This window comes from Sycon ciliatum, chromosome 10 (genome assembly GCF_964019385.1).
Source record: "Sycon ciliatum chromosome 10, ocSycCili1.1, whole genome shotgun sequence".
Taxonomy (NCBI): domain Eukaryota; kingdom Metazoa; phylum Porifera; class Calcarea; order Leucosolenida; family Sycettidae; genus Sycon; species Sycon ciliatum.
In genome coordinates, this window is record NC_088652.1 from 264105 (window position 1) to 290402 (window position 26298).

Sequence of the window (26298 nt, forward strand, 5' to 3'; positions counted from 1 at the left end):
GACCCTGTACACCCTGTACACCCTGTACACCCTGTACAATGCAGTTGCAGCACCAATGCTGGGTTAGGGTTAGGGTTAGGGCCTAGGCCTTGTGTCGCTTCCCAGATGCATGGTTTTAGGCAAAACTCGGAAATTCTATCAAGGTGTCCAGTACAGTACAATCATGTACAACTACCACTGCATGCGCATCAGTATGCCACGGTAAACTTGGTGAAGAACATTATCTTCAGAGGAGGTCATCACTCATCAGCTGCATGACACTAGACCAGCATTCCAGGCGGGCAGCATCCCAGCCGATTGAACACACTTCTTCTTCATCATCAGAACTTTTTAGGTATCCAAGCTCTTCCTTCAGATAATTCACGGCTAGCTGTACTGTAACTGAATTACACTTTCTGGCCCAAGTCAACCATCCAGAGCCTAACGTGTGACTGAAGCATTTCACATCTAGGGTTGATAATTTAAACATCTAGGGTTGTTGGGCGATGATCGCTTTAGCGTGAAACTCGAAATCCCAACATGAAAAGAACAACTATTTTTTGTACTTTGAGAGCCAGCCCAGTGTTGACAGCAGGACACAAGGCTACACAAGGCTGGGGCAAGGCTGGGAACGCCCTGCGGACTCGCAGACTTTGAGTTGCAGACATTTTTTGAACAGAACGATAGAATCTGCAGAGGAGTGACGGTCACCGGGTACGTGGGTGTTGTGTTTTGTGTGAGCAGCTCATCTCTTGTGATCACGTGAGTACAGTGCCTGTAGTAGACTGTAGTAGACTGTAGTAGACTGCAGCAAAGTGTTCATGTGCACCTACAAGACATCAATAGATGTTAGGGCCCTTACTGCCCTTACATACTACTGTACGTACTACAATGATTGAATGTTAGTGTAGATCTGGACTATCTGACTATAGGTCGATGTGAACTGCATCAAAGTGTTATGTACGTATCTAATATTGACTGAGTAGGAGGTAAAAGCCGAGTAAAAGACTGAGGCGAAGCCGAGGTCTTTTACGAGGTCTTTTACTTCCTATACTGACCAAGTGCAAGGTCAATATTAGATTTATCACGACCGACCAAAACATGTGTTCAATCGCTAAAAAGGAGTCAAATATAAGCGGTCAATATAGCCCTGAGGAGTGAAATATGCAGGAATATTTGACTGCTTAGGTATGGCAAAAATCTATGTGAGTCAATACTAAGGGAGTTGATAAGTGTAGATATTTCTACGTGTTGTGATTGTGGAGTGTATCATAGACATAGTGTTCTGCTGAGCAGCTCATAGAATACACTCTACGTATTGTAGTCCACGTATTGTAGTCTACATTCTATTTCTAGTCTACTGTAGCCTGTGACCATGGTGATTGTAACCGGTGACTGCGATTTCTTGCTCGCTCAGTGACCATGGTGACAGGTAGGAATGTTTTGTTGCACAGCTCGTAAATTAGCAGCGGATGATTTGGGCTTTCGATGCTCTGGCCTGGGTGAATGACGCACGAGTGCTGCACTGTTCACACGGCAAAACGTGAGACTCAGTTTATAGGATGTACAATATTTCTATAGAGTACAACACTGTACATGTCACAGTAGATTTAGTTCATGTTACTGTTAGCATCTCATGTGACTCCTGAGTCCTGTGAAGTATTGTGCCCAGTGATTATTTTCAGTGCTAAAATTTGAAGAACAAAACTCGACTGTGCGAATGGTTTGAGATCATTTCTTCGACAGTACTCTTTCCAAGCCGTCAGTTCTGTATTGTGATTTCTTCGTCCAGCAACTTGGGTAGTACTTCAAAGTACCTGTTTTCGTTCCTCAAGAACTCGGCCATCATGCTACATCCCGTTCTATACCTTTCCAAATCACAACTTTCGTGAAGGCTTTGAGCTCTGTGCTCTGCATGTACCATTCCTATCAATCGATTGGAGGAAGCTGCTCGGAGATTTTGGATATTCTCATGCCGACATTGCAGCTACCTGTGGAATGATGGCAGACGGCGGAAAGACTTCAGGTAACGTAACATTTACCCTGTATTCAACAAATTCTACACACGGACAATTTCGTAGTGTACATCGGTTATTTCTTTAGCGCATCAGTAAGCAGGCTTTCTAAGCTGTTCTTTGTGCCTTTGTTTTCATGCTCGATTATCTAAGTCGAAAACAACTCAATCTGCGGACTGAACTGTTTCGTCCTTTGTGGACTCATCAGCGCAGCACAGAGAAAATGAGGCCGAACCTGAGAGCTATGAAAAATAAATTTTCCAAAGCCAGATTTAAACTAAGTCCAAAACCATAAATAAGCTTGCTTTGGGTCTACAACCCCCAAAAAGCAAACTCGGTCGGCAGGGAAAGAACCGTTTCGGACAATTTGTGTTTTTTATTATGAATGATCCTAATTTTTTTATTTTTTTATTTTTTAACGGGGTAACGGCCTCTTTTACGGGCAAAATAAAGTCATGTAGATGTGAAAAAATTGAGATACCATGAAAGGTAAAAAAGAATTTTATTCAAGTACAATACATTGGGAAACTCCAAGAAATTCCACGTAAAACAGACGAAATTCAGTTTTCAATGGCCGGTGCCTACCCCAGCACCGTCCTGCGTCGTCAGGCGCCTTCTAGACCCACGTAGCCGGAGGTCGACTGCATGGATCACTGCAAATTGGCTGTGAACTCTAGACCTTGACAGATTATGCTAATATTTTCGTGAAAATATGCTTTTCGCATTGCTGAAAAAATTGCAGAATTATTCTATTTTTATGCTAAAAGTTATCATATTATGCCGCATTATGCTCACATATGCTGCTAATGTATAATGGTTCTGTGCAAAATAACAGGGGAATTTTTTTGTAGAGGGCGTTGTACTGTAGTAGCAAAAGTTCAATGGGGTCAACGCATCGTCCAACCTAGCTACGACCGTCACTGATTGTAGTGGACTGGACATGTTCTCAAGGGAGTCGGAAGCTTACGGCCTCCTGGTGCATTTACTTGTACTTGTACTTGTAGAACATGTACAACTGTATGGAATTTGATGCGAACAGGCGGATTATTCCAATTTTATGCGATTCGTATGCAATTTGCCTCGAATTATGCGATTATTCGATTTTGGTAGGAATTATGCGAAAAATTATGCTAGCATAATCTGTCAAGGCCTAGCGAACTCGCACCCAAGCCATGATGATTGAAAATGGCTTGTCCCACTTGAGGGCGAGGCGACCAGCAAGTCGCTTCTGATAGCTGGCGTATTCGCGATGTAGCACCCCATCCGTGGAACAAACCAGTGGTGTGAACGACCCACGGAGGTCCTCGGAGGCCTGACGGTACTTCTTTTTCTTCGCGTTAGCAGCGCGGTTGGAAGTAGCTTCCCAGGATGAATGGGAGTAACTGGGTGCGTTGGCATCAATGATGCGATTATCAAAAAACGCCACCCTGTTATCCTCCCACACGCAAGCCAATCTGCCCGAAGAGCAGGCTGCTCCATCCGATCACCCTCCGGCACCATGATCGGCTCGACGACAACACCACCGAATGCCATATCAGCTAGCTTTGCATCGCTATCACGCAGATCATTGTGGCCTCGCTTGATAAGTCCACCTTTCGGGCAGTCAAGGCCATGCTGGAGAGAGAGAAGGGCTTCCCGCAACCATCACATTGCGCTGGCAGGGCAAGCGGCTGCCGACCATAGCGGATGGCAAGTTGATCGCGGAATTCTGTACTCGACAGATCATACCCCTCGCACTTCAGGGGCAACACCGTAAGCGATTCGGAGGCATTTCCCCGTACGATGCGGGAGAGGGTGCGCTCCTCAAGCTGTGGCAGGTCACTGAGAATTGATTGGCTGATTTCAGCGGAAATCACATCTCGTTCCCTGCTGATTTGGCTTGTGATGCGGCGACAGTGAGCGCTGTGATCATTTACATTTACGGGGTTACCAGATTGGATGGAGTTGCGCAGGATGTCAGTTGCGTTTCTCGAATTCTGGTAAGCCTGGGGTGCTGTGTGGACAGGATCGGCCAAAGCCAAGCCACCATACTTGACTGGCAGGGTGAGGAGCTGGTGTTCCCGAGGAAGAACCTCCCGCCCAAGGATGGCTGGGGCAAATTGCTCCAGGATGACGTCTCGAAGCGGAGCAAACTCCTCTTCAAGACCCTGGACAACACGCTGCAGGTATGACCACTCACATGAGAGCGAGCGATTCAACGCACAATACGCCGACTGGGGGTATTTCCTGGCAGCAGCGGCAAGGCAATTGACACTGCTCACCCACGTCTCCACTCTCTCCTTGACAAACGATTTCACTCTGTCAGGTTCACCGATACAGCCTCCTAGGAAACGGGCAGATGTGGCTACTTGGATGTTCAGATCCCCAAAGATATCATTAGCTTGCTGAACGAGATCTGGGGAAACAGTAATGATACTCTTTGTCGGCTCAACTTGGTAGCCGAAAGCTTCACCCTGATCGATAAGGCGGTCGAGCCACTTCCTGATGTTGCGCAACCGTCCCGCACAAGAAGAATCATCAGCGTACCAGTTTTGGGGGTGCTGGCTGGGTTCCTTCAAACTCTCAATCAGAGGGTGCAGACCAATGGCATACATTAGCATAGCCAGAGGACATCCCTGAATGATCCTAATGCTTACATACAGGTAGAATATCATAATTATTGTGATGGACACAAGCAGATCAGCATACAGTTTCTAGATGTACATGATTGTTACGTGTAAATGTAGAATATGCACATACAGCAGCGACATGGTATGGATCAATATTGCGATGTCCCAGCATGACTGTATACGTACAGACTACGTAGAGACTACGTACAGACTACGTACAGACTACGTACAGACTACGTACAGACTACGTACAGACTACGTACAGACTACGTACAGACTACGTACAGACTACGTACAGACTACGTACAGACTACGTACAGACTACGTACAGACTACGTACAGACTACGTACAGACTACGTACAGACTACGTACAGACTACGTACAGACTACGTACAGACTACGTACAGACTACGTACAGACTACGTACAGACTACGTACAGACTACGTACAGACTACGTACAGACTACGTACAGACCACGTACAGACTACGCACAGACTACGTACAGACCACGTACAGACTACGTACAGACTACGTACAGACTACGTACAGACCAAATACAGGCTACGTACAGACTACGTACAGACTACGTACAGACTACGTACAGACTACGTACAGACTACGTACAGACTACGTACAGACTACGTACAGACTACGTACAGACTACGTACAGACCACGTACAGACCATGTACAGACTACGTACAGACCACGTACAGACTACGTACAGACTACGTACAGACTACGTACAGACTACGTACAGACTACGCACAGACTACGCACAGACTACGTACAGACCACATACAGACTACGTACAGACTACGCACAGACTACGCACAGACCACGTACAGACCACGTGCAGACTACGTGGTCTGTACTGACCACGTACAGACCACGTTCAGACCACGTACAGACCACGTACAGACCACGTACAGACCACGTACAGACCACGTACAGACCACGTTCAGACCACGTTCAGACCACGTACAGACTACGTACAGACTACGTGCAGACTACGTACAGACTACGTACAGACTACCTACAGACTACCTACAGACTACGTACAGACTACGTACAGACTACGTACAGACTACGTACAGACTACGTTCTCATGACAGCATACGTGTCTAGCATACTAGTAGATATAAACATGGTGTACGACTGCACATACACGTATGCATGCATGTATGCAAGTGAATGAGTTCACCAGCTACCTACCAGACGTACCGGCAGCCCTTTCCCAAAAATGCTCACCACTTTTTTGCCACTTTTTTGCCACTTTTGGTTGTTTTGGAAGAAATCTCAACTTTCGCAACTTTCTTCATTGCCGCGTACTACTCGCAACCTTTCCACAGCCTTGGCCCCATAGGCCCATGGCATGGGGGGGTCAAAAGGTCAAGTCACAGACTACATGTCAGACAAAAGCATACGAGCTCATTTGTCATTACATGTACAAGAAGTCTCACTTTAAGTTGCGTTGTTAGCAACGTTAGAGATTTTCATGAAAATGTGGATGCGATTTCAGCAATTTGCACTTGTGTTGGTACGGTTGTAAAAAGCATGAGTTGCGAAAAATCACGGCATCTTTGGGAAAGGGACTGTGTACAGGCTCCCAGGCACCTATTGTGTACATACAAAAAGGTTTCAGAAATTGGGGGAAAATGACCGAGTCGGCCGACCCGAAACAAGGTTATTTTTGCCAGGGCGTAATCAAGTAAAAGCGCCGTGTGTCATGGACCATAAAAGGATGTAGAGTAGAACCCGGGTTAGGGATCCACCTAACTCTGCGCTGACATAGCTGGACTCAGTTGTACAGGGATGGGCAAAAAGGTGTGCAAAACGACTTTTGTGAGTAGATGGACCCCGGAAAAATAGTTTGGAGCGAAAAAAATTACGGCTTCGTCGGAAACCGACGGGGGACCCCCTTGGGCCGGAAATTAAATCCCGGTATAAGGATCACCCGCACAATGTACATGCCAAGTGACCCCCCCCCCTCCCCGGGCTCCGATCCCTAATCCGGTGTGACCCTTAACCCGGGTTCTACTCTACACAACTTGAACCCCCGCCCCCTCCCCTCCCCCCTCCTTGACACTTGTGACAGTCTACGAGAATTCGACTACCAGCACTCATAGCACCAGCATGTAGAGTAGATTGTAGTCACTGACCATTCGCACAACCATAGCAACACATAACCATACCAACACATAACCATAGCAACACATAACCATACCAACACATAACCATACCAACACATAACCATAGCAACACATAACCGTAGCAGCACATAACCATAGCAACACATAACCATAGCAACACATAACCATAGCAACACATAACCATTGCAACCAAGAGTACATGAAAACCAGAGTGTGCAGCTTGGGGTCTACTCTGCTATGGGTGTCTGTCACGGCGGAATTCCGTGATTACATCATATTTGGTGCAGATCTGAGGCGGGAAATGGCGTAGTGTGTACAACTGAGCTGCAGTTGTGCAGAAAGAGACCTGCTTGAATCCTGCTTGTACGCACTACATCACTAAAATGATGTAGTCCCGGAATTTCGCCGTGACAGCAACCCATCCGAGCTGCACACTCTGGTTTTCATGTACTCTTGTTGCAACACATAACCATATCAACACATAAGTTCATAACCATACCAACACAGCAAAAATGACGATGAATCTGAATGAGAACTAGGATGGTGAGCCAAGGAAAAACATTGTAACATGGAAATTGTGGGCACAAGTTATGTGATCGAGTCCATGCCGTGGAATGATTTTAGTACTCCTTGTCAGTTTTGTGCTAGATTGCGCACGTCTGACTGTGCTAGATTGCGCACGTCTGACTGTGCTAGATTGCGCATGTCTGACTGTGCTAGATTGCGCACGTCTGACTGTTCAAAATCTAGTTTAGTTGGTGGACTCGATTGCATAACTTGTTCCCACAATTTCCATGTTACAATCTGAATGAGCTCCAGCTTAGTTTATTTTCTGAAGCACTGCATGTAAGACATTGGACATGTTCCGTTGTGATACAAGTCAGACAGCAGTACATTATGGTCCAGGAGAACCTAGCTCAATATGCCGGCACAATGAATTGTGGATGCTTCATTCTCTCATGAAGGCGGCAATATGCTATGTATTCTGCTGAATAATACAGCCAGTCAAACGTACCAACAAGCCGGTATAGCGAAAATCGTAGTCCGTTATCAATCTCAGTAGATTGGGAAGAACAGTCAATCGAATTTCCAAAAACTAAATGTACAAGGATCATTATCAGGATTTGCTGTTTACTGGTCGAGGATGAGGTTGGAAACATTGAAATACCTTATCGAGACAAAACGAAACGAATATTGGATATGGTCAGAAAGTGCAAAGGGATTTTCTCATCCTTTCTCTCTCTCACTCCTCTCTTCTTTTTTTACTCTACTTCACTGGTGCACCTATGGAACAGTGATGCCATTATAAATATGGTCGGCGGAGCTTGGTATATCCCACCCACTCTACCATCTCCCCTGGGGTTGCTAGGTGCTTGGTATGTCCCACCCACTCCAACATCTCCCCTGGGGTTGCTGGCTGCTTGGTATGTCCCACTCACCCACCATCTCCATTGGGGTTGCTAGCTGCTTGGTATGTTCCACCCACTCCACCATCTCCATTGGGGTTGCTAGCTGCTTGGTTTGTCCCACCCACTGCACCATCTCCCAATGGGGTTGCTAGCTGCTTGGTATGGCCCACTCACTCCACCATGGCCCATGGGGTTGCTAGCTGCTTGGTATGTCCCACCCACTCGACCATCTCCGCTGGGGTTGCTAGGTGCTTGGTATGTCCCACCCACTCCAACATCTCCCCTGGGGTAGCTAGGCGCTTGGTATGTCCCACCCACTCCACCACCGCCCTTGGGGTTGCTAGCTGCTTGGTATATCCCACCCACTCCACCATCTCCCCTGGGGTTGCTAGCTGCTTGGTATGTCCCACCCACTCCACCATCTCCCCTGGGGTTGCTGGCTGCATGGTATGTCCCACTCACTCCACCATCTCCATTGGGGTTGCTAGCTGCTTGGTATGTTCCACCCTCTCCACCATCTCCATTGGGGTTGCTAGCTGCTTGGTATGTCCCACCCACTCCACCATCTCCCAATAGGGTTGCTAGCTGCTTGGTATGTCCCACCCACTCCACTCACTCCACCATCTCCATTGGGGTTGCTAGCTGCTTGGTATGGCCCACCCACTCCACCATCGCCCATGGGGTTGCTAGCTGCTTGGTATGTCCCACCCACTTTACCATCTCCGCTGGGGTTGCTAGCTGCTTGGTATGTCCCACCCACTCCACCATCTTCTCTGGGTTTGCTAGCTGCTTGGTATGTCCAACCCACTCCACCATCTCCCTTGGAGTTGCTATCTACTTGGCATCTCTCACCCACTCCACCACCTCCCCTGGGGTTGCTAGCTGCATGGTATGTCCCACCCACTCCACCATCTCCCTTGGAGTTGCTAGCTACTTGGCATGTCTCACCCACTCCACCATCTCCATTGGGGTTGCTATCTGCATGGTACGTCCCACTCACTCCACCATCTCCCCTGGGGTTGCTAGTTGCTTGCTGCTTGGTATGTCTCACCCACTCCACCATCTCCATTGGGTTTGTTAGCTGCTTGGCATGTCCAACCACTGCACCATCTCCCCTGGGGTTGCTAGCTGGTTGCTGCTTGGTATGTCTCACCCACTCCACCATCTCCATTGGGGTTGTTAGCTGCTTGGTATGTCCCACCCGCTCCACCATCTCCCCTGGGTTTGCTAGCTGCTTGGTGTGTCCCACCCACTCCGCCGTGTCCCTTAGGGTTGCTAGCTGCTTGGCATATCCCACCCGCTCCACCATCTCCTCTGGGTTTGCTAGCTGCTTGGTATGTCCCACCCACTCCACCATCTCCCTTGGAGTTGCTAGCTACTTGGCATGTCTCACCCACTCCACCATCTCCCCTGGGGTTGCTAGCTGTATGGTACGTCCCACTCACTCCACCATCTCCCCTGGGGTTGCTAGCTGCTTGCTGCTTGGTATGTCTCACCCACTCCACCATCTCCATTGGGGTTGTTAGCTGCTTGGTATGTCCCACTCACTCCACCATCTCTCCTGGGGTTGCTAACTGCTTTGGTGTGTCCCACCCACTCCGCCGTGTCCCTTGGGGTTGCTAGCCGCTTGGCATATCCCACCCGCTCCACCATCTCTCTTGGGGTTGCAAGCTGCTTGGTATGGTCCACCCACTCCACCATCTCCCTTGGAGTTGCTCGCTGCTTGGTATGGCCCACCCACTCCACCATCTCCCAATGGGGTTGCTAGCTGCTTGGTATGTCCCACCCACTCCACCATCTCCATTGGGGTTGCTAGCTGATTGGCATATCCCACCCGCTCCACCATCTCCCTTGGGGTTGCAAGTTGCTTGGTATGGTCAACTCACTCGACCATCTCCCTTGGAGTTGCTCGCTGCTTGGTATGGCCCACCCACTCCACCATCTCCCAATGGGGTGGCTAGCTGCTTGGTATGTCCCACCCACTCCACCATCTCCATTGGGGTTGCTAGCTGCTTGGTATGTCCCACCCACTCGACCATCTCCCCTGGAGTTGCTAGCTGCATGGTATGTCCCCCCATTTCGCCATCTCCCTTGGGGTTGCTTGGTATATGCTGAACGGCCATCATTAATCTCTTCCGTGAACCTTATATAGAGTGAAATTTGTAATAGAGAAAGGAAACAACGTGGCATGCAAAACGCCTATCCTTTCTATTCGGGGTGTCATCGAGGAGTAGAGTACTGTAATTTCACAAATTTAAGGTGTACTTTTATTTTCGGTACTTTCGGTGCGTCTGTTTCATACCTAAAATTTCAACTAACACACATAATCCAATAGGGAACTGCTTCCCTGTACCGAAAATTTCTGTTCGCCTAACCTGGCCTTTTGCCCTCATAGTGAAAATATTGAGCACCGAAAATTTCTGAAATTAGGGTACCCGTTCTACTTGTGATTAGAGCGGGTATTCGGGTAGCAGTTTGCGCTAAAATATACCCGATGGTGTACTCGTACTATGCGGATAAAAATACCCGAGCCCGTTACCTGACCAAACCCCCTAACCATCGCAGCCCTACTTTCTATGGATTATCACAAAGATGCCCTATTCAAAATTTAATAATAATAATAGTGTCTATTAAGGGAATCATGCGATTTCTCGAAACTAATGAAGCATTGCATAAAGAGCATAGTAATGGTTAATGAAAGCGCCAGTAAGGCATAGTGAAGTACGCCAATCAACCTTTGAGGGCTTCGTATGGAGTCAAAGTTTTCTTTCAGTAGAGAGATGAAAAAGCTATTCATACTATTCTTTGCTTTGCAAAACTCTTTCAGAAGAGACTTTCAAATTTCCAATTTAGTGTGTTTTACGTTTATTTGAAACTGTGAATTTGAGTCTTCCTGAAAAATATACAGATTCAATATTAATTTTATGGTCGGGATCAAGTGTTTATAGTATAGTATAGTATTTATTCATATTTCTCTAGGGCAGTCCCCACAGACCTATGGTCTCCTTACGGGGAACCCTAGCCAATCTAGGATTGCGATACGAAATTGACTGGGTGAAGCAGCAAGGCAGACAGATACCGGAACTGAGTTCCAGTGGTCAGTGGCTAAAAAGGAAAGATTTAGGACAAATTTAGTCAACAACAAACACAATGTCTGTTCTTAATAGCAAGTTTTCTAAATTATACTTCCTCCGCGTCATTAAAATTGTCGCTTCCCAGAGCGATTCTTCGAATTAAAATCTATTTTTTCCACTCGAAGGGCAAAGAAATCAGCTAGAAGTTGAGGCAGAGCATTGTCGACGGACCAAGCTTTAGTTTGTGGCCTCCCGCTTCACTTCACTTGCAGCTAAGGTTGACGTCTTCATCAGAGTTTGAAGCAGACCCTTCAGCACTCAACACGCTGAACAAGACGCGCGTTCAAATTCAGGTCAAGAAACTTCGTTTTCAAGCGATCCATGCCTCCAAGTGGCAGGCGATTAAGGCAAGCTAGAATTTTTCAAGTACACTGTAGCGACTTTCCAGCGGGATAGGGTAAGCAGTCCCGCACATTCTTTCCTTGGCAAGCGCTTTGCTGATTTCGTTGGTGTTTTCAGACCTGCTACCTTCGCAGCAACATGCGCCACAAGTAGCGCACTTTGGGAATTTGAGAACACTTTGTTCTTGCCATCGTCAACTTCAGCCTTCCGTATTCAGGAGAGATACCAGGATTCTTATACCGGAGCATGCAGTCTTGATAAATGCCCAAGGAGCGACGTGGGACGGCACGAACTCCAGAAAAACGATATGCGCTCTGGGACGGAATAGTGCGGAGCGCGATGAAATTTCTTGGTGCGGAAGAGACCTCCGACAAAGTCCGAGACCACCACCGCTTCAGTAACAAGTGCACATTGCGCAGGAAGGGTAGCACCAATGTTCGAACACAGAAAACAGCGATTCCGACAGTCTGACTAAGACGAGCCAAGTAACAAACATTGCGATGTGCGAAGCGACAATTTTAATGACGCGGAGGAAGTAGGCCAGTCGGGATAGTGAGATGGTCTAAGACAATGAATGAGCAACAGAGGGTGCTAGATCCAAGTCCTACTTGAAATGAGATCCACAGTTATTTTTGAACTCTTGGCCTGGTACGAGGGTAACATGGATGCAACTGAGGAGATTTTGGTCTCTGCCCACCTTATGACGGGTATAACTTACTCAGCTCCCACCGCTTTAGAAGCTTCATCTTCGCCTGGCTCTTTGAGGGTGATGGCGTTCCAAGGATAGGAAAAGTCAGTCTAACTGACCGTCATGCAAACCATCTAGGAAAGATAAACGCTCCCCTTGCTCGTGAAGTAGAATACTGGCTGGCAGTTGTATGAAAATCACTTAGTATACTTTAACACTGTAAAATTTCAGTGGAGATGTATTTTCGGTAACTTCGGTACAGGTAATTTTCACCTAAAATAAAACGCGACCTAAAAAGCAAGTCATGCCACACAGTGTCCAGAATGCATTTCTTGGATCTGAAAAACTGGTTTACCGAAATGTTCGCGCTACGGAACCGTTGATTTTGGGAAATTCCAGAAATAGTACACCACCGAATATTTCCGGTTTTCCAGTACGTACCGTGGGAACCAAAATGAACTACAGTAAATAAAGGGACTGCAGTCTTCAGCAAATGTTATTCCAAAGATTCATTAGAAAAGTCCCACTGTTTGAAAAGCAGTGCATGACCAAGCCTCCATACATTGTGTTTTGTCTGTCGGTTCTTACTTTCCAGAATCACACCCCCTTGCTAATGCAGCACATTGGCTGAGTGGAGGCACTGCACATCGCCATTCACTTGTGACAGTTGTATTCGACACAGAGGTTAGTTTGTATATACTGTAACTCATGGAGCGGTGCGCTATAATGTCATAGACCTACAATACGCGCGGTTACTCGCTGCAGCAGCTGCTGATGCTGCTGTACTCTGGAAGTGTGATACAGATTCAACTCCTTTTGAGCTCATAGATTATGAACCACGGAGTTTTCCCATGCTGAATGACTTCTTTATTTATACTCCTTCCAGGCTAATCGAAGGCCTCTAGGTTACTTTGGTCCAATTCAGAATTACTTATATCTTTCACAGGGACATCTGTTGTTGTTGATTTTTATTTTGCTTCGCAAGGCCAGACGGGCAATGGTGCCCAATTCTATGGAAGCGAATTTCAAAAGGGAGAGAGCTACGGGGAGAGAGAGAGAGAGAGAGAGAGAGAGGGGGGGGGGAAGAGAGGGAGGGAGATGATAAGCAATTTTGCAGCGTCAACAGAGCGATTTTGCAGTGTCAATAGAGCGATTTTGAAGCGTCAACAGAGGGAACACAAAGAGTTCATAAGCGCACAAGCACGCAGAGAAGAGTAAATGACGTGGTGTGTGGACGGGAAAGTCAGACAGAGCATTCATTGCAAGGTGTAGAGGATGGAGGCAAGCTTAAATTGCTGGGCAGCCTTGATCTCCCTTACACTCCTTGGGAGAGCGTTCCAGGCCAAGGCTGCCTGAAAGGCCAGGCGAGATCTGCCGGCTTCTGACTGTGCCGAGGGGACAGTGAGGCCCCTGGAAACCTTGTGCCGGGTGGTGCTGCCAGCTGATGGTGAGAATAGGTCCTGGAGGACACTGCTGGCTTTCCCATTGACACAGCGCCACACCAGGACGAGCCGCTTCTGGGCGTAGCACTCGTGAACTCTGTACAGGGACATCCGTTCGAGCAGAGGCTGAGCCGAGGTGTGAGGCGGCAAACCGTATACCGCTCTCGCCGCTCGGTTCTGCAGGACCTGAAGGCGATCAAGCTGCGAAACCTTGAGGGAGGAAGAGAATGCGTTAGACCCATAAAGGAGGTCAGGCATGATGACTGACCTCACATACTGGATGCGACTACTGAGGCTCAGACATCTGCGGGACCGCCACAATGCTCCAATCTTCTGCACAACTTTCTTCGCCATCGCGTCAACATGGGGGTCCCACTTCACAGCGTCGTCAAGGGTCACGCCGAGGTACCTTGCTGTTGGGCTCAGGGGAGGCTCTGTCTGGTTGCAGCGGACAGCGACATGCTGACCCGCATTTCGTTGTGGTGCATCACTCCAATATGCATCACTGTATGTGCTTATGCATGTGCATACGAGTCGAATGCATACGGAAGAATAGTGGTAATACTACTTTTTGCCATTTAGATAACAGCCTGTAGATCCAGACATTGAAATTTAAATACCTTGAACACCTTAAAAATAAGTACGCACCAATAGGATGTAGGCCCGTTCACTTATTGACAGTGCCCATTGCAGTTGAGTATAATGTTAGACCGATGATAACACTGCTCCAATGTTTACCATGTACACTCTCCACTTTGCACACCATGTCTTTGCAATGTAGGCCATTTACAGGATAACAAATACTGATACATTACCCTGAAGTTGGGCTTGAAAGTTACTTCATGACCCAAAGTGCCCACCATGCCTCGGCAGGAGCGTGACCTCACCTACATGTGTGTGCGTACGTATTTGCGGACTTTCACAATACTCAATCCTTCCCGGTATCTATTTTGAGGATAAGACCTCAGCGAACTGATTCGCCAGCTAGGTTCTGAAATCCACTAGTCTCTTTCAATGAATCTGATACCAACTTGTTAGTAAGTGCATGTGTCATTTTCACCATTACACACCCCTGATGCAGTTCATATTTTGTATTACTTCCTCCGCGTCATTAAAATTGTCGCTTCCCAGAGCGATTTTTCGAAATTATTTTTGTCCACTCGAAGGGCAAAGAAATCAGCTAGAAATCGAGGCAGAGCATTGTCGACGGACCAAGCTTTTGTTTGTGACCCCCTGCTCCGCTGCACTTGCAGCTACTCAAGTAAGGTCAACGTCTTCACTAGAGTTTTAGGCAGACCCTTCAGCACTCAACGATACGCTGAACAAGACGCGCGTTCAAATTGAGGTCGAGAAACTTCGTTTTCAAGCGATCCATGCCTCCAGGTGGCAGGCGATGAAGGCAAGCTAGCATTTTTCAAGTTCACTGTAACGACCTTCCAACGGGATAGGGTAAGCAGTTCCGCAACTTCTTTCCTTGGCAAGCGCTTCGCTGATTTTGTTGGTGTTTTCGGACCTGCTACCTTCGCAGCAACATGCGCCACAAGTAGCACATTTTAGGAATTTGAGACTACTTTGTTCTTGCCATCGTCAACTTCAGCAGTTCGTATTCAGGAGAGATACCAGGATTCTTATACCCGAGCTTGCAGTCTTGACAAATGCCCATGCGAAAGATGTGTCACGGCACGAACTCCAGAAAACGAAATGTGCTCTGGAGCGGTGCGGAGCGCGATGAATTTGCTTGGTGCGGAAGAGAGCTCCGACAAAGTCCGAGACCACCACAGCTTCAGTGACAAGTAGACATTGCGCAGGAAGGGTCACACCAGTGTTCGAACACAGAAAACAGTGATTCCGACAGTCTGACTAAGACGAGCCAAGTCACAAATATTGCGATGTGCGAAGCGACAATTTTAATGACGCGGAGGAAGTATATACCAGGCACGCTGATCTCAACTTCTTACTTCCCTGTGCTACTTCAATGCACTTCTAACTTAAGTCACAACACTGCTGGACAATGCACTTTCGGCCGGTCCACTCCACTTCTACATCACCACCATCGTGAGGACAATGCCGTATAATCAATTGCAGAATCTCCAGATAGCTAGTTTTACATACGGTGGTGATGTGTAAGTGCAGCAGTCGAGTGAGAGTACATTGTAGAGTGATGGTGTGACTAATACTGTGGTCATAAAGCCCACGATTAGTGTCCTATTTTACATTATTAGATTTCTCACAAAATAATACACTTCATTTCTAAATACCTTGCATGTATCCTTGATTACTTCGAAGTACTCACATGAAATTAGCCCTTTTGAGTCTCAATTAGAATACCGGAGCATGCAGTCTTGATAAATGCCCAAGGAGCGATGTGGGACGGCACGAACTCCAGAAAAACGATATGCGCTCTGGGGCGGAATAGTGCGGAGCGCGATGAAATTGCTTGGTGCGGAAGAGACCTCCGAAAAAGTGCGAGACCACCACCGCTTCAGTAACAAATTAATACACATTGCGCAGGAAGGGTAGCACCAATGTTCAAACACAGAAAACAGCGATTCCGACAGTCTGACTAAGACGAGCCAAGTAACAAACATTGCGATGTGCGAAGCGACAATTTTAATGACGCGGAGGAAGTAGGCCAGTCGGGATAGTGAGATGGTCCAAGACAATGAATGAGCAACAGAGGGTGCTAGATCCAAGTCCTACTTGAAATGAGATCCACAGTTATTTTTGAACTCTTGGCCTGGTACGAGGGTAACATGGATGCAACTGAGGAGATTTTGGTCTCTGCCCACCTTATGACGGGTATAACTTACTCAGCTCCCACCGCTTTAGAAGCTTCATCTTCGCCTGGCTCTTTGAGGGTGATGGCGTTCCAAGGATAGGGAAAGTCAGTCTAACTGACCGTCATGCAAACCATCTAGGAAAGATAAACGCTCCCCTTGCTCGTGAAGTAGAATACTGGCTGGCAGTTGTATGAAAATCACTTAGTATACTTTAACACTGTAAAATTTCAGTGGAGATGTATTTTCGGTAACTTCGGTACAGGTAATTTTCACCTAAAATAAAACGCGACCTAAAAAGCAAGTCATGCCACACAGTGTCCAGAATGCATTTCTTGGATCTGAAAAACTGGTTTACCGAAATGTTCGCGCTACGGAACCGTTGATTTTGGGAAATTCCAGAAATAGTACACCACCGAATATTTCCGGTTTTCCAGTACGTACCGTGGGAACCAAAATGAACTACAGTAAATAAAGGGACTGCAGTCTTCAGCAAATGTTATTCCAAAGATTCATTAGAAAAGTCCCACTGTTTGAAAAGCAGTGCATGACCAAGCCTCCATACATTGTGTTTTGTCTGTCGGTTCTTACTTTCCAGAATCACACCCCCTTGCTAATGCAGCACATTGGCTGAGTGGAGGCACTGCACATCGCCATTCACTTGTGACAGTTGTATTCGACACAGAGGTTAGTTTGTATATACTGTAACTCATGGAGCGGTGCGCTATAATGTCATAGACCTACAATACGCGCGGTTACTCGCTGCAGCAGCTGCTGATGCTGCTGTACTCTGGAAGTGTGATACAGATTCAACTCCTTTTGAGCTCATAGATTATGAACCACGGAGTTTTCCCATGCTGAATGACTTCTGTATTCATACTCCTTCCAGGCTAATCGAAGGCCTCTAGGTTACTTTTGTCCAATTCAGAAATTGCTTATATCTTTCACAGGGAGATCTGCATCACTGTATGTGCTTATGCATGTGCATACGAGTCGAATGCATACGGAAGAATAGTGGTAATACTACTTTTTGCCATTTAGATAAGGGGCCGTCCGTAAATATCGATGTTTTTTTAGAGACGATATTGGTGCTTCTCTCCCTTGACCCCCCCCTCCCCCCAGAAGACGCACATGTACATCTAGATCATGGAATCAATATTTTTGGATGCTCATTTTTTTCCTTTTTTTGTCAATAATATGAACCCAAGATGGGAAGTTTGCTGTATTTATATATGGTCTAATTGAGAAGGAGAGCATTATGACTTTTTTGGTAGCCCTCGAGAACACTTGTGGCCAGCAGCCTTCTTGTGCTGCATTAGCCCATAGTAGCCTCTACGTCTTGAAAAAGGTCTCCTGCAGGCATCGTTCGGCCGATTTCCACAATCAACAGCTCATTCTTTTGCTCTTGAAATTCGCCATGGGCGTACAGCTTCCAATTTTTGATTTTGTTCTTGTGTCGCGAGTTTTAGCTCCGCGAAAGGAAGCTGGTTTCACATTTCTTGTATAGCCATTTAGACGTCCGCATGCAGGGATCGGCGAAACTTCAGATATTTACATCGATATTTTTCTGATGGTCGAAAAGACGCACATGGCTCAACCCCCCCCCCCCCCAGACGCACCAATATCGTCTCTAAAAAACATCGATATTTACGGATGGCCCCTAACAGCCTGTAGATCCAGACATTGAAATTTAAATACCTTGAAAACCTTAAAATAAGTACGCACCAAAAGGATGTAGGCCCGTTCACTTATTGACAGTGCCCATTGCAGTTGAGTATAATGTTAGATCGATGATAACACTGCTCCAATGTTTACCATGTACACTCTCCACTTTGCACACCATGCCTTTGCAATGTAGGCCATTTACAGGATAACAAATACTGATACATTACCCTGAAGTTGGGCTTGAAAGTTACTTCATGACCCAAAGTGCCCACCATGCCTCGGCAGGAGCGTGACCTCACCTACATGTGTGTGCGTACGTATTTGCGGACTTTCACAATACTCAATCTTTCCCGGTATCTATTTTGAGGATAAGACCTCAGCGAACTGATTCGCCAGCTAGGTTCTGAAATCCACTAGTCTCTTTCAATGAATCTGATACCAACTTGTTAGTAATTGCATGTGTCATTTTCACCATTACACACCCCTGATGCAGTTCATATTTTGTATTACTTCCTCCGCGTCATTAAAATTGTCACTTCCCAGAGCGATTTTTCGAAATTATTTTTGTCCACTCGAAGGGCAAAGAAATCAGCTAGAAATCGAGGCAGAGCATTGTCGACGGACCAAGCTTTAGTTTGTGACCTCCTGCTCCGCTGCACTTGCAGCTCCCTCAAGTAAGGTCAACGTCTTCACCAGAGTTTTAGGCAGACCCTTCAGCACTCAACGATACGCTGAACAAGACGCGCGTTCAAATTCAGGTCGAGAAACTTCGTTTTCAAGCGATCCATGCCTCCAGGTGGCAGGCGATGAAGGCAAGCTAGCATTTTTCAAGTTCACCGTAACGACCTTCTAACGGGATAGGGTAAGCAGTTCCGCAACTTCTTCCCTTGGCAAGCGCTTCGCTGATTTTGTTGGTGTTTTCGGACCTGCTACCTTCGCAGCAACATGCGCCACAAGTAGCACATTTTAGGAATTTGAGACTACTTTGTTCTTGCCATCGTCAACTTCAGCAGTTCGTATTCAGGAGAGATACCAGGATTCTTATACCCGAGCTTGCAGTCTTGACAAATGCCCATGCGAACGATGTGTCACGGCACGAACTCCAGAAAACAAAATGTGCTCTGGAGCGGTGCGGAGCGCGATGAATTTGCTTGGTGCGGAAGAGAGCTCCGACAAAGTCCGAGACCACCACAGCTTCAGTGACAAGTAGACATTGCGCAGGAAGGGTCACACCAGTGTTCGAACACAGAAAACAGTGATTCCGACAGTCTGACTAAGACGAGCCAAGTCACAAATATTGCGATGTGCGAAGCGACAATTTTAATGACGCGGAGGAAGTATATACCAGGCATGCTGATCTCAACTTCTTACTTCCCTGTGCTACTTCAATGCACTTCTAACTTAAGTCACAACACTGCTGGACAATGCACTTTCGGCCGGTCCACTCCACTTCTACATCACCACCATCGTGAGGACAATGCCGTATAATCAATTGCAGAATCTCCAGATAGCTAGTTTTACATATGGTGGTGATGTGTAAGTGCAGCAGTCGGGTGAGAGTACATTGTAGAGTGATGGTGTGACTAATACTGTGGTCATAAAGCCCACTATTAGTGTCCTATTTTACATTATTAGATTTCTCACAAAATAATACACTTCATTTCTAAATACCTTGCATGTATCCTTGATTACTTCGAAGTACTCACATGAAATTAGCCCTTTTGAGTCTCAATTAGAATACCGGAGCATGCAGTCTTGATAAATGCCCAAGGAGCGATGTGGGACGGCACGAACTCCAGAAAAACGATATGCGCTCTGGGGCGGAATAGTGCGGAGCGCGATGAAATTGCTTGGTGCGGAAGAGACCTCCGAAAAAGTGCGAGACCACCACCGCTTCAGTAACAAGTACACATTGCGCAGGAAGGGTAGCACCAATGTTCAAACACAGAAAACAGCGATTCCGACAGTCTGACTAAGATTAGCCGAGTAACAAACATTGCGATGTGCGAAGCGACAATTTTAATGACGCGGAGGAAGTAGGCCAGTCGGGATAGTGAGATGGTCTGAGACAATGAATGAGCAACAGGGGGTGCTAGATCCAAGTCCTACTTGAAATGAGATCCACAGTTATTTTTGACCTCTTGGCCTGGTACGAGGGTAACATGGATGCAACTGAGGAGATGTTGGTCTCTGCCCACCTTATGACGGGTATAACTTACTCAGCTCCCACCGCTTTAGAAGCTTCATCTTCGCCTGGCTCATTGAGGGTGATGGCGTTCCAAGGATAGGGAAAGTCAGTCTAACTGACCGTCATGCAAACCATCTAGGAAAGATAAACGCTCGGCTTGTTCATGAAGTAGAATACTGGCTGGCAGTTGTATGAAAATCACTTAGTATACTGTAATTTCACAAATTTTCGGTGTACTTTTATTTTCGGTACGTTCGGTGCGTCTGTTTCATACCTAAAATTTCAATATACCGAACAAACACTGACACACATAATCAAATAGGGAACTGCTTCTCTGTACCGAAAATTTCTGTTCACCTAACCTAGCCTGTTGCCCTCATACCGAAAATATTGAGCACCGAAAATTTCTGAAATTAGAGTACTTTTACACTGTAAAATTTCAGTGGAAATGTATTTCCGGTAACTTCGGTACAGGTAATTTTCACCTAAAATAAAACGCCACCTAAAATTCAAGCAAGTCATGCCACACAGTGTCCAGAATGCATTTCTTGGATCTGGAAAACTGGTTCACCAAAAGATTCGCGCTACGGAACCGTTGATTTTGGGCAGTTCCAGAAATAGTACACCACCGAATCTTTCCGGTTTTCCAGTACGTACCGTGGGAAGCAAAATGAACTACAATAAAATAAAGGGACTGAAGTCTTCAGCAAATGTTATTCCAAAGACTCATTAGAAAAGTCCCCCTGTTTGAAAAGCAATGCATGACCAAGCCTCCATACATTGTGTGTTGTCTGTCGGTTTAAAGTTCTTACTTTCCTGTATCACATGCTACTTTCACACCCCTTGCTAATGCAGCACATTGGCTGACTGGAGGCACTGCACATCGCCATTCACTTGTGACAGTTGTATTCGACACAGAGGTTAGTTTGTACATACTGTAACTCATGGAGCGGTGCGCTATAATGTCATAGACCTACAATACGCGCGGTTACTCGCTGCAGCAGCTGCTGATGCTGCTGTACTCTGGAAGTGTGATACAGATTCAACTCCTTTTGAGCTCATAGATTATGAACCACGGAGTTTTCCCATGCTGAATGACTTCTGTATTTATACTCCTTCCAGGCTAATCGAAGGCCTCTAGGTTACTTTGGTCCAATTCAGAAATTACTTATATCTTTCACAGGGAGATCTGCATCACTGTATGTGCTTATGCATGTGCATACGAGTCGAATGCATACGGAAGAATAGTGGTAATACTACTTTTTGCCATTTAGATAACAGCCTGTAGATCCAGACATTGAAATTTAAATACCTTGAAAACCTTAAAATAAGTACGCACCAATAGGATGTAGGCCCTTTCACTTATTGACAGTGCCCATTGCAGTTGAGTATAATGTTAGACCGATGATAACACTGCTCCAATGTTTACCTTGTACACTCTCCACTTTGCACACCATGCCTTTGCAATGTAGGCCATTTACAGGATAACAAATACTGATACATTACCCTGAAGTTGGGCTTGAAAGTTACTTCATGACCCAAAGTGCCCACCATGCCTCGGCAGGAGCGTGACCTCACCTACATGTGTGTGCGTACGTATTTGCGGACTTTCACAATACTCAATCTTTCCCGGTATCTATTTTGAGGATAAGACCTGAGCGAACTGATTCGCCAGCTAGGTTCTGAAATCCACTAGTCTCTTTCAATGAATCTGATACCAACTTGTTAGTAATTGCATGTGTCATTTTCACCATTACACACCCCTGATGCAGTTCATATTTTGTATTACTTCCTCCGCGTCATTAAAATTGTCGCTTCCCAGAGCGATTTTTCGAAATTATTTTTGTCCACTCGAAGAGCAAAGAAATCAGCTAGAAATCGAGGCAGAGCATTGTCGACGGACCAAGCTTTAGTTTGTGACCCCCTGCTCCGCTGCACTTGCAGCTACTCAAGTAAGGTCAACGTCTTCACCAGAGTTTTAGGCAGACCCTTCAGCACTCAACGATACGCTGAACAAGACGCGCGTTCAAATTGAGGTCGAGAAACTTCGTTTTCAAGCGATCCATGCCTCCAGGTGGCAGGCGATGAAGGCAAGCTAGCATTTTTCAAGTTCACTGTAACGACCTTCCAACGGGATAGGGTAAGCAGTTCCGCAACTTCTTTCCTTGGCAAGCGCTTCGCTGATTTTGTTGGTGTTTTCGGACCTGCTACCTTCGCAGCAACATGCGCCACAAGTAGCACATTTTAGTAATTTGAGACTACTTTGTTCTTGCCATCGTCAACTTCAGCAGTTCGTATTCAGGAGAGATACCAGGATTCTTATACCCGAGCTTGCAGTCTTGACAAATGCCCATGCGAACGATGTGTCACGGCACGAACTCCAGAAAACAAAATGTGCTCTGGAGCGGTGCGGAGCGCGATGAATTTGCTTGGTGCGGAAGAGAGCTCCGACAAAGTCCGAGACCACCACAGCTTCAGTGACAAGTAGACATTGCGCAGGAAGGGTCACACCAGTGTTCGAACACAGAAAACAGTGATTCCGACAGTCTGACTAAGACGAGCCAAGTCACAAATATTGCGATGTGCGAAGCGACAATTTTAATGACGCGGAGGAAGTATATACCAGGCACGCTGATCTCAACTTCTTACTTCCCTGTGCTACTTCAATGCACTTCTAACTTAAGTCACAACACTGCTGGACAATGCACTTTCGGCCGGTCCACTCCACTTCTACATCACCACCATCGTGAGGACAATGCCGTATAATCAATTGCAGAATCTCCAGACAGCTAGTTTTACATATGGTGGTGATGTGTAAGTGCAGCAGTCGAGTGAGAGTACATTGTAGAGTGATGGTGTGACTAATACTGTGGTCATAAAGCCCTCTATTAGTGTCCTATTTTACATCATTAGATTTCTCACAAAATAATACACTTCATTTCTAAATACCTTGCATGTATCCTTGATTACTTCGAAGTACTCACATGAAATTAGCCCTTTTGAGTCTCAATCAGAACACCGGAGCATGCAGTCTTGATAAATGCCCAAGGAGCGATGTGGGACGGCACGAACTCCAGAAAAACGATATGCGCTCTGGGGCGGAATAGTGCGGAGCGCGATGAAATTGCTTGGTGCGGAAGAGACCTCCGAAAAAGTGCGAGACCACCACCGCTTCAGTAACAAGTACACATTGCGCACGAAGGGTAGCACCAATGTTCAAACACAGAAAACAGCGATTCCGACAGTCTGACTAAGATTAGCCGAGTAACAAACATTGCGATGTGCGAAGCGACAATTTTAATGACGCGGAGGAAGTAGGCCAGTCGGGATAGTGAGATGGTCTGAGACAATGAATGAGCAACAGAGGGTGCTAGATCCAAGTCCTACTTGAAATGAGATCCACAGTTATTTTTGACCTCTTGGCCTGGTACGAGGGTAACATGGATGCAACTGAGGAGATGTTGGTCTCTGCCCACCTTATGACGGGTATAACTTACTCAGCTCCCACCGCTTTAGAAGCTTCATCTTCGCCTGGCTCATTGAGGGTGATGGCGTTCCAAGGATAGGGAAAGTCAGTCTAACTGACCGTCATGCAAACCATCTAGGAAAGATAAACGCTCGGCTTGTTCATGAAGTAGAATACTGGCTGGCAGTTGTATGAAAATCACTTAGTATACTGTAATTTCACAAATTTTCGGTGTACTTTTATTTTCTGTACGTTCGGTTCGTCTGTTTCATACCTAAAATTTCAATATACCGAACAAACACTGACACAACACTGACACAAACACTGACACATATAATCAAATAGGGAACTGCTTCTCTGTACCGAAAATTTCTGTTCACCTAACCTAGCCTGTTGCCCTCATACCGAAAATATTGAGCACCGAAAATTTCTGAAATTAGAGTACTTTTACACTGTAAAATTTCAGTGGAAATGTATTTCCGGTAACTTCAGTACAGGTAATTTTCACCTAAATTAAAACGCGACCTAAAATTCAAGCAAGTCATGCCACACAGTGTCCAGAATGCATTTCTTGGATCTGGAAAACTGGTTCACGAAAGGTTTCGCGCTACGGAACCGTTGATTTCGGGCAATTCCAGAAACAGTACACCACCGAATATTTCCGGTTTTCCAGTACGTACCGTGGGAAGCAAAATGAAATACAGTAAAATAAAGGGACTGAAGTCTTCAGCAAATGTTATTCCAAAGACTCATTAGAAAAGTCCCACTGTTTGAAAAGCAGTGCATGACCAAGCCTCCATACATTGTGTGTTGTCTGTCGGTTTAAAGTTCTTACATTCCTGTATCACATGCTACTTTCCAGAATCACACCCCTTGCTAATACAGCACATTGGCTGACTGGAGGCACTGCACATCGCCATTCACTTGTGACAGTTGTATTCGACACAGAGGTTAGTTTGTACATACTGTAACTCATGGAGCGGTGCGCTATAATGTCATAGACCTACAATACGCGTGCTTACTCGCTGCAGCAGCTGCTGATGCTGCTGTACTCTGGAAGTGTGATACAGATTCAACTCCTTTTGAGCTCATAGATTATGAACCACGGAGTTTTCCCATGCTGAATGACTTCTGTATTTATACTCCTTCCAGGCTAATCGAAGGCCTCTAGGTTACTTTGGTCCAATTCAGAAATTACTTATATCTTTCACAGGGAGATCTGCATCACTGTATGTGCTTATGCATGTGCATACGAGTCGAATGCATACGGAAGAATAGTGGTAATACTACTTTTTGCCATTTAGATAACAGCCTGTAGATCTAGACATTGAAATTTAAATACCTTGAAAACCTTAAAATAAGTACGCACCAATAGGATGTAGGCCCTTTCACTTATTGACAGTGCCCATTGCAGTTGAGTATAATGTTAGACCGATGATAACACGTCTCCAATGTTTACCATGTACACTCTCCACTTTGCACACCATGCCTTTGCAATGTAGGCCATTTACAGGATAACAAATACTGATACATTACCCTGAAGGTCGGCTTGAAAGTTACTTCATGACCCAAAGTGCCCACCATGCCTCGGCAGGAGCGTTACCTCACCTACATGTGTGTGCGTACGTATTTGCGGACTTTCACAATACTCAATCTTTCCCGGTATCTATTTTGAGGATAAGACCTCAGCGAACTGATTCGCCAGCTAGGTTCTGAAATCCACTAGTCTCTTTCAATGAATCTGATACCAACTTGTTAGTAATTCCATGTGTCATTTTCACCTTTACACACCCCTGATGCAGTTCATATTTTTGTATTATATACCAGGCACGCTGGTCTCAAATTCTTACTTCCCTGTGCTACTTCAATGCACTTCTAACTTCAGTCACACCACTGCTGGACAATGCACTTTCGGCCGGTCCACTCCACTTCTACATCACCACCATCGTGAGGACAATGCCGTATAATCAATTGCAGAATCTCCAGACAGCTAGTTTTACATATGGTGGTGATGTGTTAGTGCAGCAGTCGAGTGAGAGTACATTGTAGAGTGATGGTGTGACTAATACTGTGGTCATAAAGCCCACTATTAGTGTCCTATTTTACATTATTAGATTTCTCACAAAATAATACACTTCATTTCTAACTACCTTGCATGTATCCTTGATTACTTCGAAGTATTCACATGTTTTTTTCTTACAATTGGCTGTAAAAATCGGCCTTCTTTCCCCAAACAGCTGCCCTATTGCCCGTAAAAGCGGCAAACTCGCCCGTAAAAGCGGCAAACGTGCCCGTAAAAGCGGCAAGCATGCCCGTAAGTGTGGCAAGAGTGCGCCGTCAAGTGGCACATCTGCCCAGAAGTGACGACTATGCCCCCCAAAAAGGGGGCATTGCACTTGTACCCATTGCTCGTGAGGGTGGCATCCATACT

General features: G+C 46.1%; 2 long non-coding RNA genes across 2 annotated transcripts; both read left to right on the forward strand.

The window, feature by feature from the left end:
* The first annotated feature begins 1593 nt into the window (after window positions 1-1593).
* Window positions 1594-19680, forward strand: LOC135826389 (uncharacterized). Its single transcript, XR_010555273.1, has 4 exons — window positions 1594-2005; window positions 12925-13013; window positions 17147-17235; window positions 19620-19680. It is a non-coding gene; the product is annotated as an uncharacterized LOC135826389 (long non-coding RNA).
* A 1560-nt stretch (window positions 19681-21240) lies between these two features.
* On the forward strand, window positions 21241-26139 carry LOC135826388 (uncharacterized). Its single transcript, XR_010555272.1, has 3 exons — window positions 21241-21321; window positions 24730-24817; window positions 25370-26139. It is a non-coding gene; the product is annotated as an uncharacterized LOC135826388 (long non-coding RNA).
* Window positions 26140-26298: the final 159 nt, after the last annotated feature.